The 22,360-nt window shown below is 42.5% G+C and overlaps 1 protein-coding gene and 2 long non-coding RNA genes across 5 annotated transcripts in view; 2 read left to right on the forward strand and 1 right to left on the reverse strand.

Annotated features, from left to right (window-relative positions):
* The window catches only part of LOC121711456 (protein transport protein SEC31-like), a 33,235-nt gene extending 11,993 nt beyond the window's left edge, over positions 1–21,242 (reverse strand). Inside the window, exons 1-2 of one of the 2 annotated variants that reach the window (XM_042095084.1) lie at positions 21,002–21,242; positions 20,169–20,259 (exon numbers count right to left, since the gene is read on the reverse strand). The gene's annotated coding sequence lies outside the window, so the exon portion shown is untranslated. The remainder of the gene's footprint in view (positions 1–20,168; positions 20,260–21,001) is intronic. The other variant, XM_042095085.1, reaches the window with a different exon arrangement.
* Positions 11,037–11,866, forward strand: LOC121711478. The gene is made up of 3 exons (XR_006032344.1): positions 11,037–11,196; positions 11,281–11,516; positions 11,778–11,866. It is a non-coding gene; the product is annotated as an uncharacterized LOC121711478 (long non-coding RNA).
* LOC121711476 lies at positions 12,588–15,264 on the forward strand. Of its 2 annotated transcripts, XR_006032341.1 has the most exons (5): positions 12,588–12,635; positions 12,999–13,128; positions 13,539–13,767; positions 13,905–14,724; positions 14,824–15,264. It is a non-coding gene; the product is annotated as an uncharacterized LOC121711476 (long non-coding RNA). The 2 variants fall into 2 exon arrangements; XR_006032342.1 differs by lacking the exon at positions 12,588–12,635 and having other exon boundaries at positions 12,806–13,128; positions 13,968–14,724.
* Positions 21,243–22,360: the final 1,118 nt, after the last annotated feature.

The raw sequence follows: 22,360 nt of genomic DNA on the forward strand, positions 1-22,360 counted from the left end.
AAAAGAGATCTCGTCTTCAATTTTGCTTTGCTATGGGGAGTGACTCCATGCAAAAACACAAAGTTTAATGTTTCACTACACTATTTGAGTTAAACAAGCATATGTCAGTTAATGTGTCAATTAACATCAAGAAACATTTGCCCCCATAAAATACTATTCTCACTGTGTATCAAAAATATCAAGCTTAGTGTACTGAAAATTAACCTAACTGTGATTTTTGTGTACCGTTACACCCCTACAAGATATGGTTGGTAGCAAGGGTGGAAATAAATTAAAAAAAAAAATGTATCTACTAGCCACCGGCAGATTTTTGGTCAAATTTACCAGCCACACAATATTAAATTACCGACATCTATCAGTCATTCATATTTTACAAGCATTTGGGTGGAGCTCATTTTCATCTCTGGTAGGTAGGCATAACAAAAACATTAAGCCACTATATATAAACTGTACTTACCACCACCAACGAGCGCAAGTGATCTTGACTCCTCTGGCCCCTCAAAGATTGTGACTGTGTTGTATGTCTTTTATCAAAAATTCCCGCCTTTGCCCACCTTGGTCTACAGCCTCCTCCACTGACCCATCATTATCGACAAACACAATATAAATGGGCACCTACGGATTGAACCTTTGCCGTTTAAAGGCCATTTAAGCACAGTCAAATACACCATCCCTGACAACATTTGTTGTGTTGCTCCGTGGTGCTGGAGGTTCAGGCAACCTGTTCTGTAATGCTTTAATCAGGCTTTCAAGGCGATCTGGCGAATCTTCCAAATCTGCTCTTGAATGGGCTAGGCTTGCTTTATTAACGCCACCAAATAATGTCTATCAGAACTCCCCCTATTACCGTCGGTCCCGTATTTCCACTGTCTTGCGTGTATGTGTCACTTAATATCCATTTCTATACAAACCAAGACTGCGGATTCCTAAAGAAACGCAAGCACCCACCCATAGGTGTATCTAAATTAGCTATGTACCAAAAATGACATTTTACCGTGACTCGAAGAGCTGTAAACAGTGTTGTAAGGCTGCGTGTACACATCCGCTTGGAGCTCCAGTGGAATTTTTATTTCATGACGGGAATTCTCGGTTCTTGTGCTGTTGAAACGCCGTAAATAGGTAGCCTGGCTAGCGCCACTACTTCTCAATGAGACGTGGTCTGGGAACCAAATGTTCATTTTCTCGTATTTGAAAAAAATGCCCAGATCTGTTTATTGGGTGCCACGGATGTCTATCAAATGCGTCTGTGCATAGCTCATCATCGTCTTGCTTTCCCCCCTCTTCTGTGATTGGTTCCCTATCTGAGGCAAAAATTAGGGCGGTAGTTTCCAGGATGCCTTAGCAGCGTGAATCAAATCGCGCGCAAGGCAGCATTGGAACACCCAGGCCAGCACTAACCTCCGATCGTGGTGAACAAAATATTTCAGGCAGTAAATTCTCCCGTTAAGAACGGGGTTCACTCTTTATTACGACATCCCTCTATTACGACATACCGTTATTTAGACATGCCCCTACTCCGATTTTTTTTAGTACCGCTATTCCGACATTAGGCTACCAATCCTCATTTTCAATTTATCTCTGCAGTTCTTGTATCCTATATGCATGGATGAGCTTTAGTCATGTCATCTGCACCTGCAGCTATATACATCAACAATCCACCCGCCATCCACTAAACAATGTTTTTCCCAATAATTGATATCGGCACACATTTCAGTCAAAACCTTAGGTGATTTTGAACTGGCCATGTGAATAAATGTTACACATTATGTAAAACACAGGTAGCTCTCCTCATTTTATTCTCTAAGCTCTCCGGGGAAAACGGTCGGAAACTCCATGCATCAAACAAACTCTGTGCGTGCAGACCACCTATATTAATTAATTAATGGCCGTCAATCAATGGCCAATTGCGCAAAGACGGGCGGAATTCTTACGCTCCAGTAGCCTAAACCACTTCAGTGAACGTTCAAATAACCCCCAGAGTTTAGTGTCCATCAGGGTGTTCAAACTGGATGTGCAATATAGTTGCTTATATTGCATTTTAGAGGACAATGATAAAGCCATGTGCAACGCATTTTGGCTTGCCAGCAGGTTGGATAAACTCAATTTACTACACAATAATGTAGGCTAGGCCTATATCTTTTATATGCCAGGCGTGCAGTTGTTGAATTGCACATAACATGTCTGCATATTTATTTAAGCTTTCTCTCGACTTTAGGCTAGCGCATGCATTATCATGGCCCTATTATTGTGCAAAGACAAGCGGGATATCCGACACTCCTTTTACAGTGAACTACTTCACAACGAACGTTCAAATAACCCCCAGAGTTCAGTGTCCATCAGTCCCAACATTTAGAAACATAATCGTAAAGTCCAAGCATGAATTGGGTGTGTTTTTGATTTTGAGAGAGACTGGAAAAGGGCCGTATGTCTCACAGCAACTGCGATAACCTTGTTTCTTGAAGGCTATCCTTACCTCCAAATATCCACATCTAATGAGGGTCGGGGACTATATCCAACACCCAATACTATTTGCAATACCCTCTATACATATTGTTGGAAAGCTTAGTTTATGGCCGTTCGTGTGAGTAGCCTACAATAACTTAATTTTGTAAATACCAAAACGACTGGTTCCGCCTTGCAGGGTCACATTTCATTTGTTGTCTTATCTTTTTTTATTCAAAACAATTCGTAGGTATCCATACTCAAGTCTAATTACCACGAGACACAAATAATCATCACCTAGGTTAAATCCTCTCTCTCTCCAAAATCTCTTCCTCTGAGATGCACGCGCTATAGGCTATATAATTTAGGCTACCCAACATTTCAAATGTGACTCTCTAATCAACTTTTTTAGCTCTTAAACACGAAAAATACACTGTTCAACGGAGCTGGTGTGTGTGAGGCGCACTCTTGGACTCCTTGAAACGCGACTAACCTTTCGGTTGAAGTTATTGTGCGTAGGCTATTATAATCCAATCCTGTTGCCCCTGTTATTTATCAATGTAGCCTTTTATTGTTTTTTGCCATGAATCATCTGAGCTGTGATGAAATCGAGTGTTGTTTAAAGTTGGGATTACTGTAGGCCTAGGCTATACTGCCCATATTGGAATAAAAAAATAAAGGGCCACCCTAGGCCTACTTCGCAATAGTCCACTCCGTTGAAAAATCCTGATTACGCCACTCGTGTCGGAATGGCAGGACGTTTTAAAAAAGGTCAAGTGTCGCTACTCCGACAATGGGAAAAAAAATGTCGCAGTAGTGGGACGCTTGAAAATTAATGTTAATGCCGCCACTTCGACAATTATACGCCAATGTCTAAGTAGCGGCATGTCGGAATAGCAGCATGTAACCGTTAAGAACCAAAACAGATTTTGTTCAAATCTAGACACCTATGGCTACTGAAAAATGTAAGGTTAATTTATCAAATGTTAATTTGAAGTTTTGTAAAACATTGTTGTTTTAGAATTTTCGAACGAAAGTGGTGATGATTGGAGGCGTTACAATAAATATGTTTCATTTGGTGGAGACCATGTCATGAAAAAGGTGACCAGGCTGGAGTTGCAGCCTGGCAAGGTGGGGAGGCTGGGCTGTTTGGAGGCGGCGTGGTTCGCCAGCAAGGGAAGCAACCTGGGCTGATGTTTGGAGATGGCGTGGGTTGCTGGCAAGGTGGGGAGGCTGGGCTGATATTAGGAGATGTTTGCTGGCAAGGTGGGTAGGCTGGGCTGTTTGGAGGCAGCGTGGTTCGCCAGCAAGGGAAGCAACCTGGGCTGATGTTTGGAGATGGCGTGGGGTTGCTGGCAAGGTGGGTAGGCTGGGCTGATGTAAAGAGATGGTGGGCTGGCTGTACTGTCAGGAGGCGGCGTGGTTTGCCGGCAAGGGGAGCAGGCTGAGCTGATGTCAAGAGATGGTGTGCTGAATGAGCTGATGGTTTGCTGTAAAGGTGGGCAGGCTGGGCTGATGTTAGGAGATGGCGTGGTTTGCCGGCAAGGGGGCCAGGCTGAGCTGATGTTAAGAGATGTGGTTTGCTGAATGTGGGCAGGCTGGGTTCATAGAAGGTGGAGAGCCAGGAGGCAAAGGCCAGGCATGCGATACTTCAATTACGACACTGGGGTGGGCCAGTATAATGACAGGAGGAGTGGGAGACCCACTATCAGTAATTTTACTTCAAACACAAAAGCAAACAGTAAGTCTGTTAGTTATATAAATATTCAAAACTAAGGGCTCAGTCTTGTTGAAGGGGATGCGATGCTATTGCTATGTCGAGTATATCTGCAATATCAAATAAAATATATTTTACTGGTAGCATAGTTTAAAACCTTAGTGTAAAAACCTTATTCCAATTGCCATAACCTGATTAATCTTATATTCCAAAGACTAAAAACACAAATAAGACCCCTGGCATATGGCCATTTTTACCAGAATATTGTATATATAATATAATATAGAAGATGTCGTAGAAAGATGTACAATGATACAGCAGCAATTTAAAGTTTATGCACTTTACCTCTAAGATCTTAGCAAAAATCCAACTGAAATGACAGGAAACAAATAAACATGTGTTAAGCCTGACCTGTATGTATGATGTAAAGATGTAAAGTTTCACAAATGTACTGTACTGCTTACTGGATAAATACCTGGGGCCTGATATAAAGAGCTGATCGGCCAAGCTCCCCACTGGCTCGGATGGCAAATAGTGTCTGCTGCATCCAGCAACCCTCCCGCCACATGGTACGATACAACAGAGGAGATGAGGGGCTTAATTGGTTTCAGTATCCTCATGAGTCTCCATCGTGTACCCTGCCTCGTTGACTACTGGAGCTCTGATCTATGTGTCCGGATATCTCGCAACCGCTTTGAAGCAATTTGCCATTTTTTTTTTTCAGTGCAGTTCATGAGGAGAGAATACAGACAAGCTGGCAAAAGTTAGGCCACTTTGCGCCTAGTCATGTGGAACCCAGTACCATCGGGGGGTCGAAGACAATTGATAAAAGGTGCTGTGCCTTGCCTGTTTGGCTGAAATGATTATCGTCTTCCAGCAACTCGCTCAAGAGGGGAGGCGAGAGAGACCAGCTGAACAGCCAATGCTAATGTTAGCTGTTCACCCTGTATACATCTGACTTCTGCTACAACACCGAGTCATGCCACATGCAGAAGTTTTCTGACGATACTGCAATTGTGGGGTGTATCAGGAACGGGCAGGAGGAGGAGTACAGGAGCCTGGTGGAGGACTTTGTACAATGGTGCAAACTCAATCATCTTCAACTCAACATTTCAAAGACCAAGGAGATGGTGGTGGATTTCCGCAGGTCTAAGCCCACTCTGCTACCAGTTCCCATTGATGGGGTCAATGTGGAGGTGGTAAGCACCTACAAGTATCTGGGTCTCCACCTGGACAATAAACTGGACTGGACGCACTCTACAAGAAAGGGCAGAGCAGGCTGTACTTCCTGAGGAGGCTGCGGTCCTTCAATGTGTGCAGCAAGCTCCTCAGGATCATAGTTCGAATTACAGGGGGTACTGGGGGGTACTACAGTGGGTCCCAGTTAAAAATTGACACTTCATTCACGATCATGGTGAATGGTGAAATGTAAGTACAACTGCAGCCGCTTGGGGGCAGCATAGTCCGCTGTGGAGTTCCACGGTCGTACCAGACGGCGCATTCGACAGCAAGGGCTGTGATTGGCCGAGTTTTCAGTGCGTTTCTCTGTGTTTTTAGCAGTCCCTGCAACATGCTAGTCCACTGTAGCCTAAGCCTTGTACATAATGTTAAACATAGTTTTGGATTCAGTGGCAAGATTTCTTGATTGTACAGTGTCTGTCTCTCAGTAATGTTTTAAAATGAGAGCTTCGTCAGCTGGCAGTAGGCTACTTTGTCGGTAGTCATGAGAAGTTCGCTTGCTAACAGAACATAAATATGCTGCCCAGAAACCTTGTGAATAGTTCTGATTTCTTTTACTACACTAACGAGGTTGAAATATAGACTTTGCCTACAGCATCTCCTTAACAGTAATGTTAACAAAATGACAGCATTCATATGACAAAGAAAAACTAATTCGTTCACAGCAACCAGTGTAGGCTACAGTCCTACCCAATAGGCCTACTCGAAGCAGATAGCGTTGTCTGACGGTCGAGTGGGTTAATGCAGTGTTTCTCAAACTTTTTCAAATGCATGGACCACCTAGCTAAAAAAAAAATAGATTAGACCTACTTTAACAGTATATCAGCACAATAGGCCTACTCACTGAACCACCTTGCTTATTGTATTTTCACTTTGCTTATTGTGTCAGAGGATTCATATGATTTAAACTGGCATATCTTACATAGACTGTTGCAGAACTGTTTGGATTTACATACAAGTTGGTTCAATATTGCAAACAACTCATCTATATCATATTTTACCACGTCTGCTCGCGGACCACTTGGGATAGCTTGCGGACCACCAGTGGTCCCCGGACCACACTTTGAGAAACACTGGGTTAATGCACGTATTTCCAGAACAGGTCTGCAACTTTCAGGCAGTTCTGAGTTCGAATCTAGGCAGGAGCAGAGCCATATATAGGCCTAGGCCTATTGTTATCATTTTTTGCAAGGTGTTGCTCCTGGCAATACTTGTTTATAAGACGTTTGGTGATTAATTGATAGCTGTTTTTGGGACACGTTAAACGTTCTTTATAATGAGCGCATCCGGGGAGTAAAATGACTGTTACGCGCTGTTACAACTGTAGGCTACAATGATTGCAATACAAAAATATGCGCGTGTTAGTTTAGTTAGTTTTGTGATGTTTTGCACTTTTGCCTCATGACACACGTCTGTTATTAGTTCAATAACAAGTGTTGCTTGTTAAAACATGTGACTAGTGAAACTCAAATGATTTTAGAAATATTTAGCCAAAGCCAAAAAGTGTTAGAGAAGGAGAGACGCCGGTGCAGCTCAGATGTCTTCTTAATTTTCTTTATTCTTTAGTAAAAGGTGCAGAACACTATTAAACTTTAAAGACAGAATACGCACGCAGGCACAACTAGGCTACTTGTTGTTTTCTTTTACTCGGCTATCTATACATGGTTATCAGCACACAATGTTGGGCTAATTCACTAGTTATGGATATCACAAGTTTAAACAACGAAAACAGAAAGGATGGAGACAGCAAAGCTAGAGGAGTTATTCCAGATGGGCAAGAACAAGGTAGGCAATTGGTGTGCTTGTCAGAACGTTAGATTACAGCTGTTTAAAGCCAGACGTCACGGTACGCTAGAACAAAACTAAAGGTAACTTTAGCTATAGGGCTGTATCGATTTGTCCAAATTAATAGGTCACCGTAGACGTTGTTGTTGTATTATTGCATGTGGATATTGTTATGCTATGTAGGCTACTTTTTTTGCAATGCACGGACCTAAAACCGGGAAACGGACAAATATTGTACACGCGTGAATTTGTTTTTGCGGGGGTGGGTGTGTGTACGTACCATATCTATCTCACACACACACACACAGTACCTTTCTTAGCCACAGATAATTTTAGTGGTGATATGTGTTATGGACATTGTTATGCACATTATTGACTGCAGTTTATTCTCATCAATGTCAGTCCATGAATGCATATTGGTCAGTTGTTAACTAATACTGTAGGCCTAGAAGTTGCATTTGAAAATGTTACTGTTGTAGGCTGTTTGTTTTTTATTTCAGCCACACTGTTTTAAAGTGGTTAGGACCATTACACACCAATTTTGAATAAGCCATACTGCAATACCGATTTCATGGTTGCACCATGCACATGTTCGCCGATTATGTGGCCCTCGGTAACCTATAAATTCAATGATGTGACGCTCTATGAAAATGAGTTTGACACCCCTGCTGTCCTGGCCTGGCTGCACCGGATTGTGGCCAAACGACAGAAGCGCGGAGAACCCTCCTTTGTCTACCAAAAAGTGTTACTTTGTGCCCCGCGCTTGTGAAAGAAGGGGGTGGGGGAGGGGGGCTTAACGTGAAAAAGCTTAATGTCCCAAAACGGCAAAGTCATAATGGTAGGCTACAGGAAGTGGGGGGAGGGTATGGGATGACCAGAGCCGTCTTCGCTGTGCTATTCAGAAAGCATCTTATTGTCTTTCCAGGCGCACACAGCTCGTTATAGCCTATCGAGTGCCTTAGCGGATAGGCTCTGCTCTTGGGTTTGGCTTCACAGCGAACTCAACCCTCTTGTTGCTTGCAGTTTGTTAAATAAAGCGATGCAGATTACATTATTTATTTCTGATTAATTGCGTCTTTTTTGCAACATCTGCTTGTTAGGCTGGGCTACTGTCAATGTCCTGTACATATGTTCAACAATTGCTGGTGTAGGCCTACAGGCTATAATCAATTAGGGACTGTTCGTTATTTATTTAAGGGGCTACCGGAGGAGTTTTGGGAGCGTTAGTCAAAAAAGACGTGACCCTCGCCAGCAAGACATTTTTCTATGACACTCCAAAGTGATTGAGAAAAAACGCATGACCCTCCCCAGTCCCAACAATTTAGGCTATTGATGCCTTCAGTCTACTGCCAATTTGGGAGTTTGCATGCTACGACTCCTTCCTTGAAATGCCTTGAAAAGGCTGTCGTTTGCACAATTTCACAAATAATCACTGGGTCCGAAACAAACCTGTCAACTTTTCCCGGGTTTATCGTGTATTTTAACTTTTTCCTCGCTGTCTTAGGAGGAGCTGCAGGGCCGTCGCAAGGGGGTGCGAGGCCCTGTACGAACTTGACAGATGCATGAACTTACGTGCATGAAATCATGCGATAGCTTACTTTACACATAGCCAAGGCTACCGTCGGTGCATTTTAATAGTAGCCTAGTCTAATAAGCTACACCAGCTTGTCTTTAAGAGGGGAAATTGTATAGCCTATAACATTAGCTGAGTATTTGGCCATATGGTGTTTATCATAGGCTACATCATGAAACCAAATAGTGTAACAAAGGCGAACACTTTAACAGGGGAAATTAATTGGGCATGAATCATTGTGCTGAACGGTATTTGTCAATGCAGAAACACACGACATTCAAACTGTTGATAAGATGTGCACTATGGAAATTGGTCTGTAGGCTTACAATGTACTTGTACAGGTAAATGTTCAACAATTGCTGTACAGGCTATAATCAATTAGCTAAATCATTTGTCAAGCTGTTTAAATTCGTGCTACATTCAAACGCAAAAGGTGCTTTGATATATTTTTCGTTTGAACGTCGGCAAGCAGGCATGCTGCGGTTGCAAAGATTTATTTTTTGCATTATTTTGAATATGACTCGCTCCAGTCTCAACAGCACTTTCCACACGCATCTAAGTTCTAACACATATCCCCTCTCGCTTTCTCTCTCTCCATCCCAGCACACGGTGCTTTCTTAAAGGAGCTGCACTATCTTACAACAATTGCATCTACATTTTCATATTAGAATGTTTTGTCAAGTGTAAGCTTAAACTACCGTGATCAATTTAAGTTCCCGTGCCCCCGCTGAAAGTCTCATGCGCTTATCGTTACACTATCAAATCTATAAGTAACCGTGACAAATAGGGTATAAGATATATAAACTCACGCTATTGTATTATCATACATGTTTGGTAATGGCTCAGCTTTCTCTGATTGTTCTACTGACTTGGAAAATGCATCATGGAAGCAGTAAGTCAAGTCGTATCAAAAATAGTAGTGGCAGAACTCCAAAGTGACACCTTGTGGTTGTTTGTGTCAACTGCAGTTTGTGCCATTTCTGCTGAGAAAATGGGGTGCGTGATTCCTGAAGGAACCCGTCCAAACTTAACGGGGACCCACTGTAGGTAGGCTGTAGGTGGGAGAGCAGATGATTGTGTGTGTTTGTACAGGCCCCTGCCATCATCGTCCAGCTGAATGTTTGCCGAAGTTTTGAGTGTTTGTTGAGGTCCAAGTGTATGCAGAGCTGTGGTGTTTATCGCGAACGGTGTGAGCTGGGCTACATAGCCTGAGAAGCTGAGCATCGTGAACGCCACTGTTTATGTCTCCCGTTTCATAGTCCGTATCATTGGTGTGCGCGTGGGTTATATGGTGAGGCCCATCGGGCGCTAGAGGGAACCTTATTGTATTGGGTGGGTATTAGGCTATACTACTAATACGCAGTAGCCTATTTGTACCAACAGTAGGTCTACGTGTTGTAATTGTTTGGGAGCTTGTCGCTGTGATGTGCTTCGATTGACTTCTAGACCTCACAGTTAAGTCAACAATCCAGGAGATAGTGGAAACCGGTCATTACAACAGAGCCCGAGTAGCCTTTGTAGTAGAATTTCCCCATTATGGGTCTCCATAGCTGGCGGTTGACACCACAGTGCCCCTGCTACAAAGAGTAGAAGTCCGCTATAAACCATGACCATACTGTTATCATCAAATTACCAATATGAACTGTTACAGACAGCTGTAGGCCTAGTCCATGTCAAGGTAACACGAAGTTGCCACCAGCACAGCGAGCGGTGAGAAAATGTCAGGAATTACTAAATGTGAGCACGAAATACATATTTCGAGAGCTCAATTTAGACCTACAACGGGGTCACGTTGTATTAATTCGAGGACTCAATTAAAGGAAAACGTGCTCACAAAATTATCACGACCAGAAAAAATATCACTTAAAGTGAGCTCTCCCGGGCTCCGTATTATCTGGCTTAGGAGGTCTATAAATCAACACACACACCAGCGAGTTCGTTTTGGATTCCACTGTCATGCATTGAAGTTCAAAGGTACTGTAAGTCTCTGTTGGAAGCGACCGGATTTTCACTGTATTTTTGTATACAAGAGCTACGCCACCACCTCTTCCAACGCGTACTAACAAATGAACAGTTTGTAGGGCACAGTTCACCGAAGGCAGCAGACTCACCAACTCCGGCAACAATCCAGGTCTCCGTTAGAAACAATAAGTCCAGGTCATGGCGGCAGAAAAAGTCGTTCAGTATGAAAGTCTTATTTAGCACCGACCTGCAGTTGACAAGAGCTGCCTTAGCCACAAAGTGAGCCGTGGCTTGATGACATGGAGAGTAATCCAACGAGCGAATGTTTTGGGGGTTTATTCCACCACTGCGGATGCGTAGCCTCGGTCGAGCGGGAATGACGTTGAGGAGGACTTCAGTGGAGCAGCAGAGACATGACCGGAGTAGATCAGATCCCACGAACGCCGAGTCAGGAAGATGAGGAGAAGGCATGGCACAGGTGAGGTCCTAGTCCTGACTGCGAGTGGGCAAGTCTCGCCCAGCTCCTGATTTTCACCCGAAGGCCTCCACGTTTGCCCCGTAGCTTACGACGCTTCTTGCGGTGGGCAGAGCAGCAAGAGAGCCGGCGTATGCACTCCAGGGGCGGCTGGATAAACGTGGGATGAAGCCGGCGATGAACGGCAGGAGTAGCACTGGTAAAGTGGTCCAGTGAGTCCTTAATGTGGAGCAGTGACTGACGATCATAGATCCGAAGAGCAATGGAGTAATTCCAGTGCAGCAGGAGGAGAAGCATGAGCAGACAAAACTTCAGACGGACAGGTAAGAGCTCACGGAGCAGACGGCAAGCCGACAAGCACACTGGCGCCATCATGCAACCGGAAGCCAACGAATTTTGAGTCTTTTGGATGCGCTGTATAAACTACGCGGCGGGCCACTTCTAATACAGATTGAGTAATGACCTCGCGGGCCACAAATAAGCAGCCCGCGGGCCTGAGTTTGACATCCCTGAGTTTAGCCTATATCATTCACAGGCATAGTAATGTTAAACTGAAATGTAATTTTGCTTGTGTTCTATTTTAGATGCACTGACTCAACGACTGAGTACGGCAAATACCTATGAATTCGCACAAGCTGTGCAGAAGTGGCTGCGCTACGCCCCAGACCGAGCAGGAGGAGCTGGACGACCGACGCAGAGTTAGCGCGTTAAAAGAAAAAAAAAAGAAACAATACAATAAAAACGATTATTTATTTGTAAAAAATGCGTGGGGTGTCATTTGTGCTAGTCTAGGCTATAGCCTTAAAGGGGTCATAGAATGCAAAACCGAGTTTACCTTGTCATAGATGAATAACGATAGTTCAGTGGGTGAAATGGAGATACAGAGAAGTTCAAAACCCCATCCACGCCTCCTTTCTGTGCAAATCTCACAATTCGAAACTCCCGCCATAAAACGGGCGAATCCAAAAGAAGCTCAGAGTTTACGCAAACTCTGAAGTGGTGCCTTATTTGGCTCTGGCCTGTACATTTGTCACGCCCCAAAATTTACATACAGACCAGCCCACTGGTTCGCTGGCCCAAGAACATGAATGGAGGTCGTGAAGATGTCAGACACTAGTTTAGCTAGCCTACTGTTGGGTTTACTTCTACAAGAATTACAAAGCAGGCAGTTTCTCTATCGAAAATGAGCCAGAGAGGTAAATGCAGTGTTCCAGGCTGCACGGAGAAAGGGGAAGTTTGTCACAGTCTTCCCAAGGATCCGAAGACTCGGCAGGCATGGATAATGTTTGTCTATCAGAAGATCCCTGCAAAGTTCGACGCTCAGCTGTTCATTTGCTCTAAACATTTTACCGAAGACAGCTTTCAAAATCTTGGACAGTTTAAAGCAGGATTTGCTGAAACGAGGGGCTGTTCCGACCGTAAGGTCATCACAACCGCAAGCTGTAAGTATTATTTTGTCGCTAAGCAGTTGATAGCAATGCTAGCATATCGTGTATAGCAACATACATGAACACGTAGAATGTGTTACGATTCAGTTTGTTAGCAATGGGGGTAACATTATTTCATTTCCCTGACTGTATTTCATTCGAATAAGTAACATGTTGATGCACGTTTGTCCAGGTCTTCGTCAGGTTATTTTGTTATTCTATTCCAGCAAGATAGCTAAAGCTGAGTAGAATCACGATAGTTTGGTTGCTAGAAGCTAGCACTAAGCTGTAATGTTACCCACCTAAGTCGATCCTGTTACCACTTTTAGAAGTGGAAACTAGGAGTAACGTTAACATTATCGTGTAAAATGATTTCAGAGCACATCACAAGAACAACAAGAACAACCACGAACAAAAGTTGCAGCATGCCAAACAGATCCTCCTTGTGTGGCATCTCGCGGGACGCAGCTTTCTTTTACTACATTGAGACCTCACCAACGAAGCAAAGGTAAACGTTCTAATTATTCTTATGTTATCATGAATATTATCAGACGTGTTATGGTGTTTGTGTGTTCCAAACATGTGTAGCATTATTACTGGGTAGCATTTAGTAGAGCAGTGTTGCCCAATTACTTACCTTGATGACTGAGTACATTAGTGAGCCATTCACAACAAATTAAAGAAGTATTCATAGTATGAATAGACCTATTCATACTATTCATCTCACTGAATGACCTGCATTTACTTTTGTGGGGAAGGCTGGTGAAAGTTATTTGTTCAACCAGTATGAATGGGTCTATATACAAAAGATATGACTGATTAGTCAATTGTATGTTGTATCACAGCAGTACATTGTCCTTCGGCACCGAGCAATCCATATGACACCCCACTAAATAGTCTCCCCCCCCCCCTTTAAAGGCATACAGGCAACGCCGCAATGCCAAAGTGTGGCAGTAGGCACAACGGCTCCTTCAGTCTCTGGGCCATTCTCTTCAACTCCTTTGAAGGGTCAGAGGCCAGCAAAGAGACCTCGCCTTGAATTTGAGGAGGAGGTGGAAGATGTTTCCTCTGCATGCACTGATCCTCAAGATTCCACATACGATCCTGCACAGTCTGCTACAATGGAGACAGAATCATCTCAGCTTTTGTAAGTAAAGTTACAACTCTCACAATGCAGCAGTGCTATTTATATGCATTGTGACTGTTGTCAGACAGTACAATTGTTTTTTGACAGATTTTTGACTGAGATGGACAATGTTGTTTTTTCTTTATTATCTTTTGTAGTACATCACCAGTGATTTCATATGGCGATGCAAAATACATTGTTTTTGAGCAATGCCTCTTCAGCCTGTTCGAGATCTGCCCTGTGTGCACAAGAACCTGTACATTCCTGCCACGCAGAAGAGGGTCCTTCCTAGCGATCGACCAACTATGCCCTCACTGCAAGTTCTTCCGACAGTGGAAGAGTCAGCCAGTTATTGGGAGCACCCCTGTGGGCAACCTTCAGCTGTCTGCTGCCATTTACTTTTGTGGAGCTTCATTTTCAAAGATGAAAAAGGTATCATTGTGCTCATTGTCCCCTGCAGGAAGTGTTTGTCTTTCACTGATGACTTCACAACTGATCTACTTTTAATTATTTTATAGATATTTGATGAAATGCAGCTGAGAACACACACGTATGATGCCTTCAGAAGACATTGTGTACAGAAATGGGTTTTGTTTAGTGAAAGTGTGAGATCAGGCCTAATTGCCAGCCATCAAAATGCAAATCATTACAGTTTTAGGCTGCTCTAACTGAAAGGCACTTGTAACAACACCGGTTAGAGTACAGCTTTGGCACAGCCTACAGGTTTAGCCAATGCTTTTGCTGTGAGTTAATAGTAGTATTTTGCTTGGTGTGTGCTTACAAAAGTGACAAGTGACAATTGTTACAACATTTCTGCTGTTTCATTTAGGTTGTACCTTGCAGCTATGCATTTCAATGAGAATGCTCAGCGCCTACAACGGAAGACAGCCAAGGGGAAACTAATGTACAGGCTTGTGTTTCCAAAGGCCAAAAGGGGAGGTTACACGGTCAAAAAAGTGAAGACAGAGCCAACGATTTGTAAGTTTAAAATGTATATATTTTTTTATACAAACGATTGTGCAACAAATGTGCAACGGTATAGACACTAACAATAACTTATTAATTCACACACAACAGGCTATGTCTTTAACCTGATAAGACTGGTGTTCGAAGAGATCGTCCATGACTCCCTTCGTTATGTGGATGCCGTCCAGCAGATTCCTGTGCCCCAAGACTTGTGTGCTCAGCTTCCCAGACCTTCCAGGGAGGATGCTGTCGCTGAGCATGTGTCACGGTTCAGTCGAGGGGGGGTCTGAACCCGACATACTGCCCTGATGTTTCCGGAAACTCCCTCCGTATGCGCAGCACCACACAAGAGGGGATCACAACACGGACACTTCGCCCAAGGAAACCCCAGCACCAGCTCACGAAAGATCTGTAGGCCAAGTGTCTGCATTGCCTTCAGAGAAATCAGAGTGGAAAGGCACACTTTTTTACTATTTATTTTTTGAATATTTTATATTTTTGAGTATAGCACTGTATGATTGTGTTGAAACAAAATAAAGTTTGTCATTTTACTGTTTGCATCAAACTGTGTTTTCGTGACCTGCTGAACTAATAATGAATGCATATTGGCTAAAAACATTTGATTTATATTATATAGCTGGTAACACTTGTATCAGATTGTCCTCACCTTTCCATCCCTCTTATTCTCAACTGCCCATGGTCAGCTCTGTAGATGTTCATTGCATTTTGTAAAGAATATATGTTGAGGCACACCGGTTCAAGGCCAGGATGGTCAATCATACAGGTTATCTCCTCCGGAACCTGGGTCATTCTTCTCATGACCTGTAAAAACAAATATAAAGACCATGCTGTTATTTTGTCATTTTGAATGAGCAGAAAGCACAAATTAGCTTGAGTAAATATCTCCAGTTTTAATTACCTGGGGTACTTCCCGGCAACATATATTTTCTCTCTCCTGGGGCATGCGGTCATAGTTTCCACACGTACACCTGGCAAGGGGAGATGGATGTAATTGTAAGTTCACATATCACTACATGGAACGAGGGTAATAATCTTATAATCAGATGATATAATCAGCAGGATAGAAGTTAGCCTACTGCTGATTAGGCCATCTGGTTATGAGATTATTATCTTCGTTACATGTAATAATATATACAACAGGACGATGTCCAGTTAGTTAGGCAAGAGCCTACTATTTCTGTAGTGGCAGTTCGTAGGTTATGGTGTTTGTGAAATGAGTAGCCTACTGCTCGCGTCAACAAAAATATTACCTCTCGTGACATGACAGTGGTAATATTTTTGTTGAAGCGAGTGAGCAGTAGGCTACTCATTTCATTACGGCCATAACATACTGAACTGGTACTACGGAAATAGTCTCTTGCCCAGCTAACTGGACGTCCTGTTGTAAGATCACATATTACTACTAACGTTATGTGGCAAATAATATAGGTAACTCCTAATCAGATAACCCATTCAGCAGGAGAGAACTGTAACAATATACTGACTAAAACGAGAGTATAGGCTATTTTCCTTGCGAGCAGCACTCATTTCATTATAGCTATCTGCACGCTACATATTGGCTATACGGACTTTCTCGCTAACTGGACGTCTTGACAGAAAATGCACGAGGGTAACGTTACATGTTGTAAAACATTTGTTTGTGTGCAAATGAATAACTGTTATGCTGCTTACAAAGTTAACATAAGACTAATACAACGTTATGCTTAGGCTAGGACACTGAAGTGTGAGTAGGCTATTACATTAGTATTACAGCTAACGTGTAGTGCTACGTGTAAATGATAAATGAAAAAACTTACCATTCTGAAGTAGTCATTTGTAATCTATGGGCAACTGGTTGCTCCTCTACATCATATTCTTCCTCTGATTCTGGCTCATACATTTATGGTTCAACACCTAATGTGTCCATATCAACAATTTCGATGTTTCAGTGAGTGAGTGCTTGTGGCCATGACGCGTTTGCTCCGCAGCTTCGCTCGTTGTAAACCAACCAATCAGCGCACAGCTCATCTAAATATTCATGAGCATACCATAAAAGGGAGAAAACCTCTCGTTTCATTCTAGGGCTTTTAACCAGGCTTGCATTAGGGCGCATAGAACAGCACATATGCCATTTTCAGCCCAACCAATGTTACACACCCTATTCAGAGACCTTAAGGACCAGCACCAAATACCCTATATAATCATTCTATCACCCCTTTAAGATCTGCTATAGTTTCTCTGTTCTATATTTTGCTAGCCCATCCTGGCTGTTGATAAAGCAGGATTAAAATAGCCTAATAATATTTGTAGAAGCGACTGTGAGTCTGTTATTAGCGTCACGGGTTGCCTTCGATGTGAGTGGTTGAAGTAGCACGTCAATAGATGACGGACAAGTGGCTTATTCAATCATATGCAAGCATTTTTTGATTAGGCCCAGCCTTCTGAAGCAACACTTCAATGGATCGGTTCCAGATGGATGAGTGGAGCTAGGCGGAGCGAAATTCATCTGGCTATTGCCAGGTTAAATAGAGGGTGCAACATGATGAAGAATCAACAGAGTTCGACGTTGATTCAATGACTTTATCGTTGACAGCAGGATGTTGATTTAACATCGTTTCAATTACTATTTGCTATCTGGGATGTACTCCCAATCATCCGTAAATTGATCTAAAGTGCATTTTACTCCAGATAATTCCTTTAAAGAGTGAAGTAGGAGCAAAGAAAGTAAAGAAGTAAGAGAACTCTGAACAAAATCTAGTTTCTGTGAGATTTACTTTCTTCCTTTTTTCCCAATACTGGGTCAGATCACATTGAACAAATGTGACAATACACATTATGAAAAATATTGCTAGATACCTAGTTGAGCTAGCCTGGCGAGCCAGACCCACATTAAAATGTAGGGTCTGGGCACTCACCATTCGCAGTGCTCAGTCCGAGGGGCGGGATGATCAGTTGTCTTTCAAATTCCCTCTGCACGCAATAGGATATTTGTTTTCAAGTAGCAGGGAATTCAAGCCAAACCGTTGCAACTCTGCCATCAATCATTATGTAAAGCCCACCAAACAACTATATACACGATTTCAATGCCTGATTAAGTTTCGATTTCTGGAGCTCACAAGCCAACAGAGAGTTACTAGACTAGCCGCTAGGGGCGCGTCTAGATTTCTAGGCTATAGTTGAGCATTTTTTTAGCAATGCCACAGAAACTTGATTTGAGTAATAATTTATCATGAACCTGCGTGATCCCTTACACTTGGACTGTGAGACTTTTTTCGTTTCTCCATACTTCTGAAGCAGAGTGCGAATTACTCCACTATAATTGGGGGGTACTGCTCCTTCACTTCTATGACCATCATGGTCCACTACCATATCAATCCCCACCGTGATCACCAAGTGCAACATGTGTTGTGCAACACACACAAGGTCTAAACATGCGACAAACTGATAATCAGTAGGCTACATAATATCTCATCGTTCTTATATATCCTGTTTTATCCCTGCGGCCTGCTTACGGCATTCATCCTTTGCCTCTCCTGTCTGCTGAGCACCCCTTTCCGTAACACATATGAACAGTGTATAAAACCTAACTGCACCTACACTTTTAATGTAATTGTTTGTAGATCTTAGTGTTAAAGGTGCGATTTGTAGGATTCTTACCGAACGTTCTGCAGGCCAAAATCAAAACACTGGTGAACGTTCTCAAGACTACCAGACGTGAGCCTCTTCTGGGTTGCCAGATGTAATTAAAGGAACCGTATGTAGGATTTTGGCCAAAACTGGTACTACAATCACATTCAAAATACTGTAGAGCGGTGTACACCGCATATGTGGTAACTAGAGCAGAGCTGGCAACCCAGATGCCGAAACACTACTGACTTTGTGATTACAAGATAGGTGGAGGGTGGTGGATCAGGCTAAAACACAAATATGTAAACATCAACATCAGTTGAGGACTGCAACTTCACTTTTTTAAATGACGATATCCTGGCCGGACTACTGTTGTCAGTGATATAAGTATTTGAAATTAGCATGATTTCCTAATGTCTAGTGACAAATCAGGGCCATTTTATGATTAATTGAATTACATTTCTTACATACGGTTCCTTTAAGACTTAGCTAACGTTAGTTGACCTGCAGCTGCTTTAACGTTTCTCCAACCATGACCCAGCTACACATTACGGAAACAGTGAAAACAAAAAATACCTCTCTAACCAACGTAACATATTTAGCTGAAGTTAGCGATGCAGATGAAGTTTAGCCTAGGCTACCTGTTGTGGAGAAATATGGCCAGCTCTGCATCAGACTTGATATTCTTCGTTTGACGAAGACGTCACCATCTCAGGAAGCTCCTCCGATGTCCACTTAATTTGTTTCTTGTTTAAATTTTGGAAATTTGCCTGCCTCTCGTAGGCGTTCATGACTACAACTGACAGCTGTTGACAGTTGGCCTTTGCTAATTTGGCAACCCAAATAGGAGGACGCGCTAGCCCATTATTAATACGCTATTCTAGAATGAATCGTTCAAAACATAAACAAAAATTCCAAGACATTCCGCCCCGTAACTCATTTTCTTTTCATGGGTTTTACGGGTTAGAGTAATGTCAAATAAGCCATTACTTCAATTCATCGTGTTTCCTTACTCTCTGACAACATATGGTGATCATTTTTGGAATGGTTACAGTTTATTTTCCATTATTTCCTACATACTGGACCTTTAATATTTCCTGCTTACTCTTTTAGCACCAAAATGTCTGTGTGCCATTTCCTTCTCCTCATAGTGTCTCTTTGAATAAAATAAAATCCTAGTTTCATTAAGATAGTATCAGGGTTCTCAGATGAAACTACATTTATCAAGCTAAAAATATGAAATAATAGAATCTAAAAACAATACCAACCAATTAAAAACATTCAAATACTAGCATACTATTTAGCCTAGGCTACTTGGGCCTTTTTATGTTTCCACAGGTTTCACTGATGTTATGTAGCCTAGGCTTAGCTACATCAGACCCTCTTGTGCATACTGGTAATATAAAAAACACAGGATCTGTGCCAAACTAATTTCAAAAGGGCACAATAATTTATTCAAAATAAAATGAGAATAATCACATAGGCTATGGAGTTCATCTCCTTGGAAATGACAATTGATTTTACCTAACCACAATGAAAAGCTTTATTTAAATAGATAATTAGCCTATCTTGCTAACTAACCTTGGTCTAACCAAGGTCCACTTTACTAGCCTCAGTGGGTAAGTAGCCTGTAATTCAATGTATGAAGACGTGACATGAGCTATGAAAGAACAAAACACGTTTATAAATGAAGGTTGTAAAATAACACATTTTCAACAAGCTAGACGTCAGCTAGCAACTTACATTTACCCATGCACGTCAGCAGCAAACCGAATTTAGCCTACTGGAGGAATTTACCTAGCTTTTTGTCATTCAATGTTGACACTTACTTGTGAAGTTGAAGTCGTTCTCTATCTCAGTTGCTTCTAGCGCCACGGTGGTTAAAAATGGTACGGTCCACAATAGGGGTGTCTGAAATCGCTTTACATTAAAGAAACACCAAAGAGTTTTTTGTACCTTAAAATAATGTTTCCAAAATCGTTTCAGTGGTTCATCAACTCGTAACAGGGTGAACGGCAATTATGCATTCGCTTCGCGGCCCTCTATCGGCTATAACCGCACTATGTAAGTTTGCCAGATCGGGATCTGTAGTTTGATGGACATAAGAAACTACAAATTTGACTTGCATCTGATGTCGCAATACATCGTACTTTTATAAGTCATGCAAAATATTCTACCTTATCTGTGGACATCGTTATTTGCAAAGCCGGTGCTGGATAAACAAATAGCATGCGTGCGACAGAGGGAAAGTTCTTTGTTGCTTTAAAATATTCCTACGGTGAAAATAGGAGTTGACTTGTATTGTAACTGTAATGATATTTTTTCACAATATCAGAAAAATTATCTGACCCCCCCAAAACTGATATTTCTGTCTATTTGGGGGGTACTGGGTCTTCATTGGGGGGTATAGTACCCCCCAGTACCCCCTGTAATTTGAACTATGTTCTGAAGCACTCAGACCTAACCGTAATCTCTCCTGCCGGACTCTTGTTTGAAACTGAGATTAACACCGGGGTTAATATTAATATATTATATTGTACACAAATAACTCACAAAATACATTAAACATAAGCACTGCTGTTACCGTTAGCCTATCGGTAGTTGCTAAGTTAATGTAGGAAAACATACATGTTAAGGGCTAATAACAACATTGTAAACTTACTTTCGTAGTTTATGTAGTTCGTCACATACAGTTTGAAACCCTTGTTCTTCATCGCCGCCGATGTTGAAGAGTTAAGAGCTATGATACGACTCACGTCGTTCAAATTCATCCTAGGTAAGTCCTGAAGTGACCGGGTGAAAAACACTGCCATATTGTCGGCTTCAGTGACTATTGACGAACGCAGAACGCTAACACACCGGAAGTAGAGGAGCGGGTTTAGCATTAGAGCGGAAGGCCGTGTCATATAGGCCATAGAGTGGTGAAGTCCCGCCCTTTCCAGTTCCGGTCCATGGGACCTTGTTTAGCGAAAAATATGAACGGGAGTCAATGGAAAGATAGAAACGATTTTCTGGTCCTGTGTGAGATATGACATGAATATTACATATGTTGTTAATGAATTTTAAAGATAATTTTTCACGTGAACAATGCCACAATTCAGTATGAGGAAGAAGAGTAATATGAGGTTTTGTGCAAGACCACTTAGAGAACTACAAGTCTTGGCGCATATGATATGCGTCATTGGCACAAGGAGGGAAACTTGAAAGATGGCGAACGGTAACCAAACTCCATCTGCTGCCACTGTTTCTGAGCATAACTACACCTGCTCCAGCACCCGCAACAAGAGTCCAGAGCTGTTACCCATCCCAGACAACGACCCTGACACTCCCGCCAGACCAGATGGGAAGAGACTCAAAGGTGACTTAACACTCACAGACTTGCAATATAACATTGCAGCTATAATAAATGAGCGTGCTGATAACTTAGAGAGCATGATCAATCATAACACCGTCAGTATCGATGCCTTAAAAAAGTCAATTGACTTCGTATTTACTGAAATTGATGATTTGAAAACCGACATGGTATCAGTGAAGAATACATGCAAAATCAATGTTCAACGGCTCTCAGAGTTAGAGCTGCAAGTCAATGAAGCCGAAAGGTATCAACGGAGATGGAACTTAAGACTGCATGGCATCCCAGAAAGCATGCACGAAAACATCAAAGAGAAAGTTATCGACATCTGCAGTGCTGTTATCGAAGAGTCTCGGGAAAATGTTAAAGTGGACATTGTTCATCGTCTGGGTTGATATAATGACAAGGAAAAAAGACCTAGAACGACCATCATCCGCTTCTCGAACTGATCCACACGGGACCTGGTGTGGAGGAAGGCTAAGGGCTGTAGTTTTCTCACAGAGAACAAACTTCGTTTCACAGAAGACCTTACTGCAGCTGACAAAGCTCTGCGAGCCAAACTGTGGCCAATGATCGAGGCTGCCAAGAAGGAAGGAAAGAGAGCCCACTTTGCCGGGACCTGCGTGATAATAGAAGGAAAAGAGATTCGTCCAGCAGCTCTTCTAGAAG

This window comes from Alosa sapidissima, chromosome 6 (assembly GCF_018492685.1).
Source record: "Alosa sapidissima isolate fAloSap1 chromosome 6, fAloSap1.pri, whole genome shotgun sequence".
Lineage (NCBI taxonomy): Eukaryota > Metazoa > Chordata > Actinopteri > Clupeiformes > Clupeidae > Alosa > Alosa sapidissima.